Genomic DNA, 12,214 nt, shown 5'->3' with positions numbered 1-12,214 from the left:
AAACAAACAAACAAAAAACAAACAAAAAAACCCCTCTTCATTCCTAACTCCCTAGCCCTGATTCACTTTAAAAAGAAATGAAAACCTTCTCCTCACACAGTTCTTTGATAATTTGTTGATGAGGATCACTGTACAGCCCAACAAGGAAAAAAAAGTATTCCCTTCATGGCAAAAAAGGAAAGTATAAAGGGTAGTTGCAGGAGAGGTAAACAACATTGTAGCAGAAAGGGAAAGAATTGCAACACTGCCAACTCTGATCAGGTGTGCTAACAGAGAGACCAAGAAGAAGGAACCAATGAACAAAAAAATTTACTGATGTTTAAGAATACATTTTGAAATATACATACACCAATATCTAATATTCTATCCTCTGGTTATGAACCCCCACCAGGGGATTCATGTTCAGAAGACAATTCTAGGTGGGCACTTACAAAGGACACGTCTAAGTTGATCAATTAAAAATCTGTTGGGAAAATTAACCAGTAAAATATGTTTTAAGGCGAAATGTAAAAGAAGCATAAATTGATGTATAACTTATTCAAAGCTATATCAATGATATGCAGAAAAAAACAAAACATTTTTTGAGTGTGTACCACGTGCTCTTAGATTACTAAGAGCTTTAAATAGATTCCCTATAATACTAACAATGACCCTGGGAGGTAAGCGGTATTATCACACTTTTAGAGTTGTGGAAATTAAGAGTCAGAGAAGTTTAAGTAACTTGCTCAAGGTCACATGGCTAAGAAATATTAGTCTAGTATTTAAACCTTAAAATTAAATTAAAAGTCTGTCCAATCTCTAAAGACTGTCCTTTTCTCTTTATATCTTACTGATACACATACACACCATCACTAATCATTTTATTCCAGTACATAATTAGCGTTTTCTAATTCAGTCATCAAATGGAATAAAACTCACCAGGGTCACTCAATCTTTTCCCACTACAAATCATAAAGATATTAGGAATCAGCCAGGCCTGCCTTCCAGTCACTTAGCTTTTCTGTCACATGCCATGAGCCTCTAGTCTCTGCTACCAGAAACCTGAAAGCTTCAGGAAAACTGCATTTATAAGTATGTTCTGACTCCCTTTTTGGCACCAACCCATGCTGCTGAATGCCCAGGATGTTTCTTCTGCTAACCAAGAATTCTTCAGACCAGCTACAAAAGAAAGAGCAGCCACTATTTATTTATTTATTTTTTTACAAAAAATTTCCCACTATATCCTAAAAAGTCGGAATTCTGAAATAGACTGGACTCAGACACCAACTAAAAGCAGCATCACTCATCACTCCCCAGCTTTTAGTTACAAGCAGCTAAATATTCTCCTCTAAATACCAAGGGATGACAACCCAAAGCTGTGAGAGGGGAAGAGAGCTGATTTGACAACAGGCTGAACAGAACGCAGGCTAACTAAGTTCCAGTTTTTAACAACGTAAGAAATATGATCGACACACAGACAAAATACAACGAAAATGAATAAAGAAGAAAAGAAGACATGCGGTAGGGGGCACGCACTCACTCCTAGGCATAAGTCATTTGAAGACATACAGCAATAGTTTAGGACGGAAAGACAAGAAGCCCACAGACAATTAAACTTGTAAAAGTAATTCAACCAGAGCTGGAACAAAGCCAAGAACAACACCCAAACTCTTTGGGAAACTGGTTGGAATTTTATGACTGTAGTGGTCAGCAGCTGACCATCAGGGTAGTCTGTCTTGAACTCAAGAATTTTAATGCCTCCAACTCCCACTCACCTTTCCTCCTTTTATCACTGAAGTAAGGCCAGGTTGAGCTCCTGAGAAAATAGGTCTGTCGATTCACTGAAGGACTGAGAAAAGTTAAAATTTACATGGCAAAGGTGTGTCTTCTACTGAACATAATAAAAATATTTATGAATACACTTCAGTATGTTTAGGCCTTCTCAAAACTATTTAAAAGCAGAATAATTTATCTAATTCTAATTACTGAATAACCTACACGCATATGGAAATAAAATGAACCAACATGAAGATTAGAAGCCAGGCAAGTAATCTCCCAGCTCCACTAAAACGTAAAGTCATTTAAAAGGATAACCTGAATCTTTTCAACGCTAAACCATAACCAAACAACCTCTCAACAAGAAGCCACAGAGCAGAGGGGGAAATCCCGGAGAGAATGTGATAGCGCTAGTGCCGGTTTGTTTACAGAGACTCCAGTAACAATCATGAGTCAGAAATTCAAGCCACCAGATGCTTTCCAACTAACAGGGACCAAATGGGACCGTTCTAAGATATCCTAAAAGATTTGGGAGTTAGAGGAGGTAAACTAAGAGAATTATAACACAAAGGGTACAAGACCACAAGGCAACAACCAACTCCGGGATTCTTGGACCTCCGCCTTCCGTACAAAGTGCTGGGCCTGGGAACTTGGGATGGGGGAGGGGGACCCATTGCGCGGTGGCCCTGAGGTGAGGGGGAGACGCAGGGCGAGCCATGTCCCTCAATCTAAGGGGAGAAATAGGAGCGCACAAATGGGTCACCCAACGAAGCAAGGCGTCCCTGTGAACTGTGGGGCTGGCTCTTGGGGGCAACCCCAGGGCTGACCTGAGGAAAGGACAACCAGTATTCCCGGCGATGACTTCGGGTCGGCGGAAGGAAAAGACCTGAGCGCTAAGAGCTTGGGAAAGGGGTCAGGCCCATCCTTAAGGGAAACCGGCTGGGGAGCGGAGAGGGGGCAGGCCGAGCCGGAACGAGACACAGACCGGGTAAGGTCAAGGGGGGGGGTGTCCGGCTGGGGCAGTTACAAGCACGGGAATCGGCGAGGCTCAGCAGCCCGCTTCCCGTCTTGGGTCATCCTTCTGCTAGCGGCTGCTCCGACTGTTCCAGGCCCAGCCGCCCCGTCCACTGCCACCACCAACGCCGCCGCCATCTTACACTGGCCAGCGGCCGCCACCACCACCACCACCGCCTCCGCTCTCTGCGCTTGCGCCTGCGCTGCCACGCTTTCCGGCCCCGTTTGCGACGATGTGCTCGAGAAGACTGAGGGAAGAGTGGTCGCGCGAGCTCACGGCTCGCAACCCTCCTCGAAGGACGCACAAGGGGCGGGGCTTAAGGCCAACGGAAAACAGAGGGAGGGGCGCGTGCGCATTACCGAAGAGGCAAAGTTGTTTTTGTAGTTTCTTCGGGCTTGCTTTTCTTGTGATACTCAAAACAAATGCGAGTTAGGGGCTTCCCAGAGTTGTGATAGAAATAAACTAAATTTCCAGGCTACCTCCTGGATGGTGGCCAATTTTGCCGTTTTTGAATACTGGGAACGAGCAATGATTGCCACAAGGATTTTTCTGAAAATCCCCGTTTCCTTTCAGGACTTCGTTTCCTTAAGTGGTTTCTATACTATCGAGGCCCATTTTCCCCTGAGAGTCTCCATTTACGTATTTTTAAAGAAGGGGCTCAGTAGCTTGAAGTGTAGCTATTCCAGAGGCTCTTTTCTGAAGAGGGGTGGTGTGGTAAAGGTTCCCATATCGGGTGATATGGGGTGACTGTTGTACTCTGTTTCGTTATGACACCTACAGGAACCGTACAGAGGATTAATCCCAGCTGCCAAGCTGGGGAATTTTTTTTTTTTTTTTTTTTCCCCACCAGAAGGCCAAGGTGCAAAAATCTGACCCTTTCTCACCTCCCCTACCGCTACTCTCCTACTCCAAGTCATTATATATTACTTAAGACTACCGCAATAGAAACTTACCTCGTTTGTCTACTTCCATTATTGCCATTGCAGTTAAACATAAGGCAGAGTGATTTTTTTAAATGTAAGGTCTGGCCAGGCGCGGTGGCTTATGCCTGTAATCCTAGCACTTTGGGAGGCGGATGTGGGCGGATGCGGATCACTTGAGGTCAGGAGCTCGAAACCAGGCCAACATGGTGAAACCCGTCTCTACTAAAATTACAAAAAAAAAAAAAAAAATTACCCGGCGTGGTGGAGCGTGCCTGCAATCCCAGCTACTTGGGAGGCTGAGGCAGGAGAATCGCGTGAACCCGGAGGTGGAGGTTGCAGTGAGCCGAGATCCCACCACTGCACTCCAGCCTGGGTGATGGAATGAGACTCCATCTCAAAAAAAAAGTAAGGTCGTATTATTTCCCCAGTCCCCACCTTGTTCAAAACCTCCAATAGCTTCCCATCACATAATAAAAGTCAAAAGTATGATAGCCTTAGAGGCCATCAAAAAATCAGTTGCCTCTAAGAAGGGCCCTACATGATCTGATCTAGCACCTGCCTATTTATCTGATTCATCTCCTCCCGCACTGCCTAGCTCTGTTCTAGCCTCACTAGCCTTACTGTCACTCCAATCAAAGCATGTCCCAGCCCTAAGGTTTTTTCCTTTTCTTGGAATGTTCATCTACTAGATCTTTACTAGACTTGAAGTGACTATTGAAATCCTACTTCCTAAGGCAGGCAGCTCTTGACTATTTTAACTAAAATGGAACCTCATGCCATTATTCTCCTCTATCTATCCCCTTACTCTGCACTGTTTTTTTCGTAACATTTTTTACCTATAACATTTAATCTAAAATTACATATTTGTAATCCAGCTATACTACTAGAATATAAATTCTTGAGGGCAAGGACTATGTTTTTATCATCTTTGTAATCTCAACACCTAGAAGAGGACTACAGCACAAAGTAGCTATTTAATGCCCCACCATCCTATTCATTCTTTCATTCATTCAGTCAACAACTAATTATTGAATTCCTGCTCTGGAAGGCCCTGTTCTATGTGCTGGGGCTGCAACAGTGAATAGAACCAAGATTCTTGCATTCATGGAACTTACTAGTGCAAAGGTTGGGAGCATAGGAGGAGGGGAAAGACACACAGATAATAAAGTTATTAAGAGTACTGTAAAGGAAAATAAAGCAGAATAAAAATGGGTTACATGGATGGGTGTGCTCTTTTACATAGGGGGTTCAGGGAAGGCTCCTCTGCTGAGGTGACATCTAAATAAAGGTTTGAAGTGAGACAGTAAGCTATACATACTTGGGAAAGAACATTTCAAGCAGAAGAAACAACAAGGTAAAGACCCTGCAGCTTGAGTGTGCTTGGCAAGGAAGCCACCGTGGCAAAAGAAGAGATAGGAACTTAGTTTGGAGAAACAAGATGGGAGCCAGATCACTTACCGACTTATGGACCAATGAAAGGACTTTGAATTTTATCCTAACAATGCTGGGAAGCCATGGAGGGTTTTGAGTAAAAGAGTGGCATGATCTGATTTGTAATTGAAGATGTTCACTGTGGTTGATTCTTTGAGAACTCCCTATAGGGAAGCCAAATAGAAGCTAAAAGACCAGTTAGGAAGCTATTGAAGAAGACCTACAAGACGAGTGTTGCAATGAAAGTGGTAGGATTCAGGATGTACTCTGAAAGTGGTGGAGAGGTGATGTGTTAATAGATTGAATGTGGGGGACAAGATAAAGACAAGAATCAAAAATCAGTAAAAAAGTACAAAAGTCAAAGTACAAAATACAAAAATCAGTTTGATTTGAGTAACTGGATAGTGATGTCGTTTACTGAGATAGCACATGTGGGGAGACAGGAGCAAGGGTTTCTTTTTTTGGCAGGGGGAACGTCCAATTTTACTTCAGACATATGAAAGTGGAGGTCCCTATTAGATTTCCGAATGGAGTTACTGAGTAAACAATTGGAAATATGAACCTGGAGCTCATAGAAGGGACAGTGAGAGGTATAAATTAAGGAGTAGTTAAGTTATAAATGGCATACATAGCCACGGGGTGGAGAGAAATCAATGTGGAAGAAAAGAGAAGCAGTTTAAAGACTGAGACCTCTAATCCTGAGGCATTCCGAAATAAAGGTCAGAGAGGAGGAACATACAACAAAATTTATTTTAAAAGAGTATCCAGGAAATAGGAAGAAAACTCAAAAGTGAGGGGTCTTATAAAACAAACCAAAAAAAAGGCTTCAAGAAGGGGCTATAATCTCCATCATTCCTGCTCATAAAACAGGTTAAGATCACTGAAAATTGACCATCGGATTTGGAAAATGGAGGATCAGACCATGGCAAGTCATCTTAGTGGAGCTATAGGGATAGAGGCCTCTCTTTCTACGATCTGCTTTTTGTACCGTTTTGTGGACACAATGGTTATTACCACCAAATCAATTGCCATTACCACTGAATTGTCCCTTTCTTATTTGGGCTTTCCTATTTGAGGTTGTGATGATTATTATCCCTTGTGTATCTATCTTATCTCTCTAATCATTTATTCAATTAGCTTCTCTTCCCCTTCATTCTATGTGTTCTTTCAGTGATTGTATCCATTCTTACATTTAAACTACTGTCCAGGGCTGGGCGCAGTGGGTCACATCTGTAATCCCAGCACTTTGGAAGGCCAAGGTGGGTGGATCATTTGAGCTCAGGCCCAGCCTGGGCAACATGGCAAAACCTCATCTCTCCAAAAAATACAAAAATTAGCTGGGCATGGTGTGACCTATAGTCCCAGCTACTCAGGAGGCTGAGGTAGGAAGATCTCTTGAGCCTGGGAGGCAGAGGTTGCAGTGAGCTGAGGTCACACCACTGCACTCCAGCCTGGATGACAGAGTGAGACCCTGTTTCCAAAAAAAAGAAAAACTACCATCTACATAATGATGACTTCCAAGTCTTTATTTCCAACTCAGGCTTTAGACTCACATACCTGATGGCCAATGGCACTTTTTTTTTTTTTTTAACAGCTTTCTTTCTCCTTTTTTCTCTTTCTTTCTTTCTCTCTCTTTTCTTTCTTTTTCTTCCCTCCCTCTCTTTCTCTCTCTTTTCTTTCTCTTTTTCCTTTCTCTCTCTCTCTCTTTTTTTCTTTCTCTCTTTCTTTCTAGACAGAGTCTCTGTCGCTCAGGTTGCAGTGCAGTGGCACAATCTTGGCTCACTGCAACCTCAGCCTCTCAGGTTCAAGCTGTTCTCCTGCCTTAGCTTCCCGAGTAGCTGGGATTACAAGCACCCGTCACCACACCCGGCTAATGATTATATTTTTAGTAGAGATGAGGTTTCACCATGCTGGCCAAGCTGGTCTTGAACTCCTGGGCTCAAGTGATCCACCCACCTCGGCCTCCCAAAGTGCTGGGATTACAGGCATAAGTCACCGCACCCAGCCTTTAACAGCTTTATTCATATAAATTCACATACATATAATTCATATACAGTTCATTCATTTGAAGTATATAATTGGCCAGGCACAGTGGCTCACTCCTGTAATCCCAGCATTTTGGGAGGCTGAGGCAGGCAGATTGCTTGAGTCTAGAAGTTCGAGACCAGCCTGGGCAACATGATGAAACCCCATCTCTACAAAATAAAATACAAAAATTAGCCAGGTGTGGTGGCATGCACCTGTAAGTCCCAGCTACTTAGAAGGCTGAGGTGGGAGGATCACTTGAACCCAGGAGGCAGAAGTTGCAGTGAGCTGAGATCACACCACTGTACCCCAGCCTGGGCAACAGAGGGAGAGGCTGTCTCAAAAAGAAACAAACAAACAAAAAGTATAAATTCACTCATTTAAAGTATATACTTAAATGGCATTTTTTGGGGAAAAAAATGTATTCCTAGGCTAAAAAAAAAAAAGTATACGTTTCAATGGCTTTTTGTATACTCATAGATACATGTGACTATCACCACAGTCAATTTTAGAGTATTTTCACCACCTCAAAAAGAAACCTAGTGCCTTTTAAGCTAATCCCCATTCCATCTTCCCATTCCCCCAACCAGAACCCTAAGAAACCATTCATCTATTTTCTGTGTCTATAGATTCCTTTACTCTAGACTTTCATATGAATGGAATCACATAGTATGTGGTCTTTTGTGACTGGCTTCTTTAACTTAGCACAATGTTTTCAAGGTTCATCCATGTTGTAGCATTAATCAGTACTTCATTTCACCTTATGGCCAAATAATATTCCATAGTGTGGATGAACCACATTTTATGTGTTCATCTGCTGATGAATATTTCAGTTGTTTCCACCTTTTAGCTATTATGAATAATGTTGCTATCAACATTAATATACAATTTTCTGTGTGAATCTGTTTTCATTTCTCTTGGGTATATACCTAGGAATGAATGGAATTGCTGGGTCATATGGTTAACTCTATATTTAAACATCTGAGGAACTGCCAGGCTGTTTTCCAATGCAGTTGTACCATTTTACATTCCCAGCAGCAGTGTATGAAAATTCCAATTTCTCCCCATCCTTGACAACACTTATCTCACTTTTTGATTCTAGTCATCCCAGTGGTTGTGAAGTGGTATCTCATTGTGGTTTTGATCTGCAATTCTCTGATGACTAATGATGTCGAGTATTTCTTCATGTGCTTACATAGGTCATTTTTATGTCTTTTCTGGAGGAATGTCTATTCAGATCCTTTGCCCACTTTTAAATTGACTTTTCTTTTAAAAAAAAAAAATTTTTTTTTTTTTTTTGAGTCAAAGTCTTGCTCTGTCCACCCAGGCTGTAGTGCACTGGTGTGATTTTGGGTCACTGCAACTTCTGCCACCCAAGTTCAAGCAATTCTCTTGCCTCAACCTCCCACATAGCTGGGACTACAGGTGCATGCCACCACGCCCAGCTAATTTTTGTAGAGACTGGGTTTCGCCATGTTGGCCAGGTTGGTCTCAAACTCCTGACCTCGGGATATCTGCCCACGTTGGCCTCCCAAAGTGCTGGGATTACAGGCATGAGCCACCACACCCGGCCCAAAAACAATTTTTCAAGGAACTGTGTCTCACTCTGTTGCCCAGGTTGGAGTACAGTGGTTATTCACAGGCACGATCATAGTATAATGCAGCCTTGAATTCCTGGCCTCAAGGGATCCTCCTGCGTAGCTAGGACTACAAGTGCATGCCACCATGCCCAACAGATTTTCTTTTTTCTTTTTTGAGACAGGTCTTGCTCTGTCACGAACACAGTTTATCGCAACCCTGACTTCCTGGGGTCAAGCAATCCTCCTGCCTCAGACTCCCGTGTAGCCGGGACCACAGGCACATGCCACCATGTCCAGCTAATTTTTTTTTTTAGAGACAAGGTCTCTTTGTTGTCCAGGCTGTTCTTGAACTCCTGAGCTCAAGCAATCCTCCTGCCTTGGCCTCCCAAAGTGCTGGGATACGGATGAGAGCCACCGCACCCAGCCCAGACTTTTTTTTTGAGATGGAGTTTTGCTCTTGTTGCCTGGGCTGGAGTGCGATGGTGCGATCTCGGCTCACTGCAACCTCCACCTCCTGAGTTTAAGCGATTCTCCTGCCTCAGCCTCCCAGGTAGCTGGGATTACAGGCACCCGCCACCACATCCAGTTAATTTCTGTATTTTTAGTAGAGATGGGGTTTCACCACGTTGGCCACACTGTTCTCAAACTCCTGACCTCAGGTGATCCACCCGCCTCGGCCTCCCAAAGTGCTGGGATTACAGGCGTGAGCCACCATGCCCGGCCCAGATTGCCTTTTTATTATTAAGGATATATTCTAGATACAAGTCTCTTATCAGATATGTGATTTGCAAATATTTTCTCCCTTTCTGCAGGTTGTGTTTCATCATGATGTCCCTAAGGCACAAAACTTTTAAATTTTGATGTGTTCAAACTTATATTTTTGTTGTTGCTCATGCATTTGGTGTCATATCCTTTGCAAAACCCAAAGTCATGAAGATTTTACCTCTGTGCTGTCTTCTAAGAACTTTAGTTTTAATTCTTTTATGTCATCGATTTTATCTTTTGTAAATAGTGTGAGGTAAAAATTGAACTTCAATCCTTTGCATGTGGCTATCCAGTTGTCCCAGCACCATTTGTTGAAAAACTATTATTTCCACATGGGATGGTCCTGGCACCCTAGTCAAAAATCAATTGACTATATATATGAGTTTATTTCTGGAATCTTAATTCTATTCCATTGATCACCACATCAATTCTTGTGCCAGTTCCACATTGTATTTTTTCTTTCTTTTTTTTGGACAGGGTCTCACTTTATTGCCCAGGCTGGAGTGCAGTGGTGTGATCTCGGCTCACTGCAGCCTTGACCTCCTAGACTCAAGTGATCCTCCCACCTCAGCCTCCCAAATAGCTGGGACCATGCCTGGCTAACTTTTTAAAATTTATTTTACATAGAGACAAGGTCTCACTATGTTGCCCAGGGTAATATTGAACTCCAGGGCTCAAGGGATCCTCCTGCTTTGGCATCTCTAAGTGCTGGGATTACAGGCATGAGCCACTGCACCCACCCTTAACTTTTTTGTAGAGATGGGGTCTCACTGTGTTGCCCAGGCTGGAGGATTTTTTTGTATGCAAGATAATGCCATCTGTGAATATAGTTTTGTCTCTTCCTTTCCAATCTGGATGCCTTTTCTTTCTTTCTCTTGCCTAATTGTTCTGGATAGAACATTCAGCACAATGCTGACTTGAAGTGGAAAGAGTGAATATCCTTGTGTTCCTGATATTGGAGGAAAAGTATTCAGTCTTTCACCATTAAGCTATGATGTTAGCTATAGGTTACTCATAGGTGCAATTTTATCAAGTTGACAAAGTCCCCATCTATTCTAGCCAATGGCACCTTAACATTCCAAAACTGAACTCACTTTTGCTCTACCTTCTGTCAAACCCAAACTGTTCTGATTCTTGATATTTCTTAGTTGGCACCACTATTAACCTCTCTTAGGTTGGGTTCTCTAAAAGTAGAGCCTGAGAAAGTGATTCTGTACAAATGGTTTATTGAGGGAGTGCTCTCAAGTAAAACCTGTAACAAAGTGAGGGAAGCAATATAGGACAGGGGGGAAAGTTAGCCAAAGATATAGATTCAGATGGTAAGTTTAGCCTCCACTAGGAACTCTGGAACATAAATGGCACCACATTTGTCCTACCTTGAGGAAACGGGGAGGAATTTTGTAATTCTTTTTTTTTGAGACACAATCTCGCTCTGTCACCCAGGCTGGAGTGCAGTGGTGCAATCTCGGCTCACTGCAACCTCTGCCTCCCAGGTCAGGATAAATTTCTGCTTTTTCCAAAATGGAAAAGGTTCAGTGTAATCAACTCACCATCAAGTGTCTAGTTGTTCTCCTTGAGTAGTACTGAACTGGGGGTTCAGCATTGGTCTCTGTTGCTGACAGGTCTCTATTGTTGAACACTCAGCAATAGCAGTAGCTAGGTCAGCTTTGGGTGAGAGGAGTCCATGTTACTAGGCCAATGAGTAGCGTCCATCTCTGCCACCATGGTGATTCTATTCATGAGTACACTGTGCAAGCACTGGGACAGCTGAGGTAGTTCTGATAAATTCATCCTGTCCAACATGGTGAAACCCTGTCTCTACTAAAAATACGAAAATTAGCCGGGTGTGGTGGCGGGCGCCTGTAATCTCAGCTACTTGGGAGGCTGAGGCAGGAGAATTGCTTGAACCTGGGAGGTGGAGGTTGCAGTGAGCCACGATCTCGCCATTGCACTCTAGCCTGGGTGACAAGAGCAAGACTGTCTCAAAAAAAAAAAAAAAAAAAAAAACCCACCAAAAACATCTTGTCCATCTGGTTACTTAGTCCTTTGCTGGCAATGCTTTAATAGGCTCCACTCTCCCTGGCCCATCCAAATGCTCTTCATCCAACCTTGTCACCCATTTTTAAATCTTGTTTCTTCCAGGCCCCTGACCAGCAAAGCCAGTGACCATGAGTTCTTGTATAACTTTATCTCCAGCCACTTTTTTCTTTTCTCAAAGGAAATGATCAAGTACATTGCCTGAAGCCCTACACATTAAGATTTCCCTCATCTTTGTCTTTCATGACCACGCGAGTAGGTCTCAGTGAGAGGCTGTAGTCCATCTGGCTTGCCCCAGCATAACAAGGCAGTCTTACCCATAAACCAGGCCTAGAGTTTTTCCTCCTTTGTAAGGTGGTTGAAGGAATTTTTGTATGGCCAGAGGCATGAGCTAAGAAAAAGGTATCAGTGCACCAGAGTAGGTGACATGGGAGTGCTGGGGCCCCTTGTTCAATTTAACTTACTTGTGCCACTAAGTTTGCTTGGGCTTCTTCCCAAATGTACCATTTCCATTGTAAGATGGTTTGCTGCTGTATACACCCAACCTCATGACTTGGAAGGTCTAATGATAACCAGCTGGTTATATGGGCAACTGGTCACACTTGATATCACTTGATATCTCATGGCCAGATGCTGAGTCTCTTCCAGGGCCTAACAGCAAGCCAGAAAATGCATTTCAAATG

The 12,214-nt window shown here is 43.0% G+C and overlaps 1 protein-coding gene across 3 annotated transcripts in view; it reads right to left on the bottom strand.

Annotated features, from left to right (window-relative positions):
* The window catches only part of DCAF8 (DDB1 and CUL4 associated factor 8), a 47,934-nt gene extending 44,910 nt beyond the window's left edge, over positions 1-3,024 (bottom strand). The window contains exons 1-2 of one of the 3 annotated variants that reach the window (XM_011970386.1): positions 2,913-3,024; positions 1,755-1,828 (exon numbers count right to left, since the gene is read on the bottom strand). The gene's annotated coding sequence lies outside the window, so the exon portion shown is untranslated. Of the gene's footprint in view, positions 1-1,754; positions 1,829-2,582 lie in introns of all 3 variants that reach the window. The other 2 variants (XM_011970385.1, XM_011970387.1) reach the window with 2 other exon arrangements.
* Between the last annotated feature and the right edge of the window lie 9,190 nt (positions 3,025-12,214).

The sequence above is a fragment of the Mandrillus leucophaeus genome, unplaced genomic scaffold (assembly GCF_000951045.1).
Source record: "Mandrillus leucophaeus isolate KB7577 unplaced genomic scaffold, Mleu.le_1.0 Scaffold947, whole genome shotgun sequence".
Lineage (NCBI taxonomy): Eukaryota > Metazoa > Chordata > Mammalia > Primates > Cercopithecidae > Mandrillus > Mandrillus leucophaeus.
Note: the sequence above shows the minus strand (reverse complement) of the source record. Positions and strands in the feature narration are given on the sequence as shown.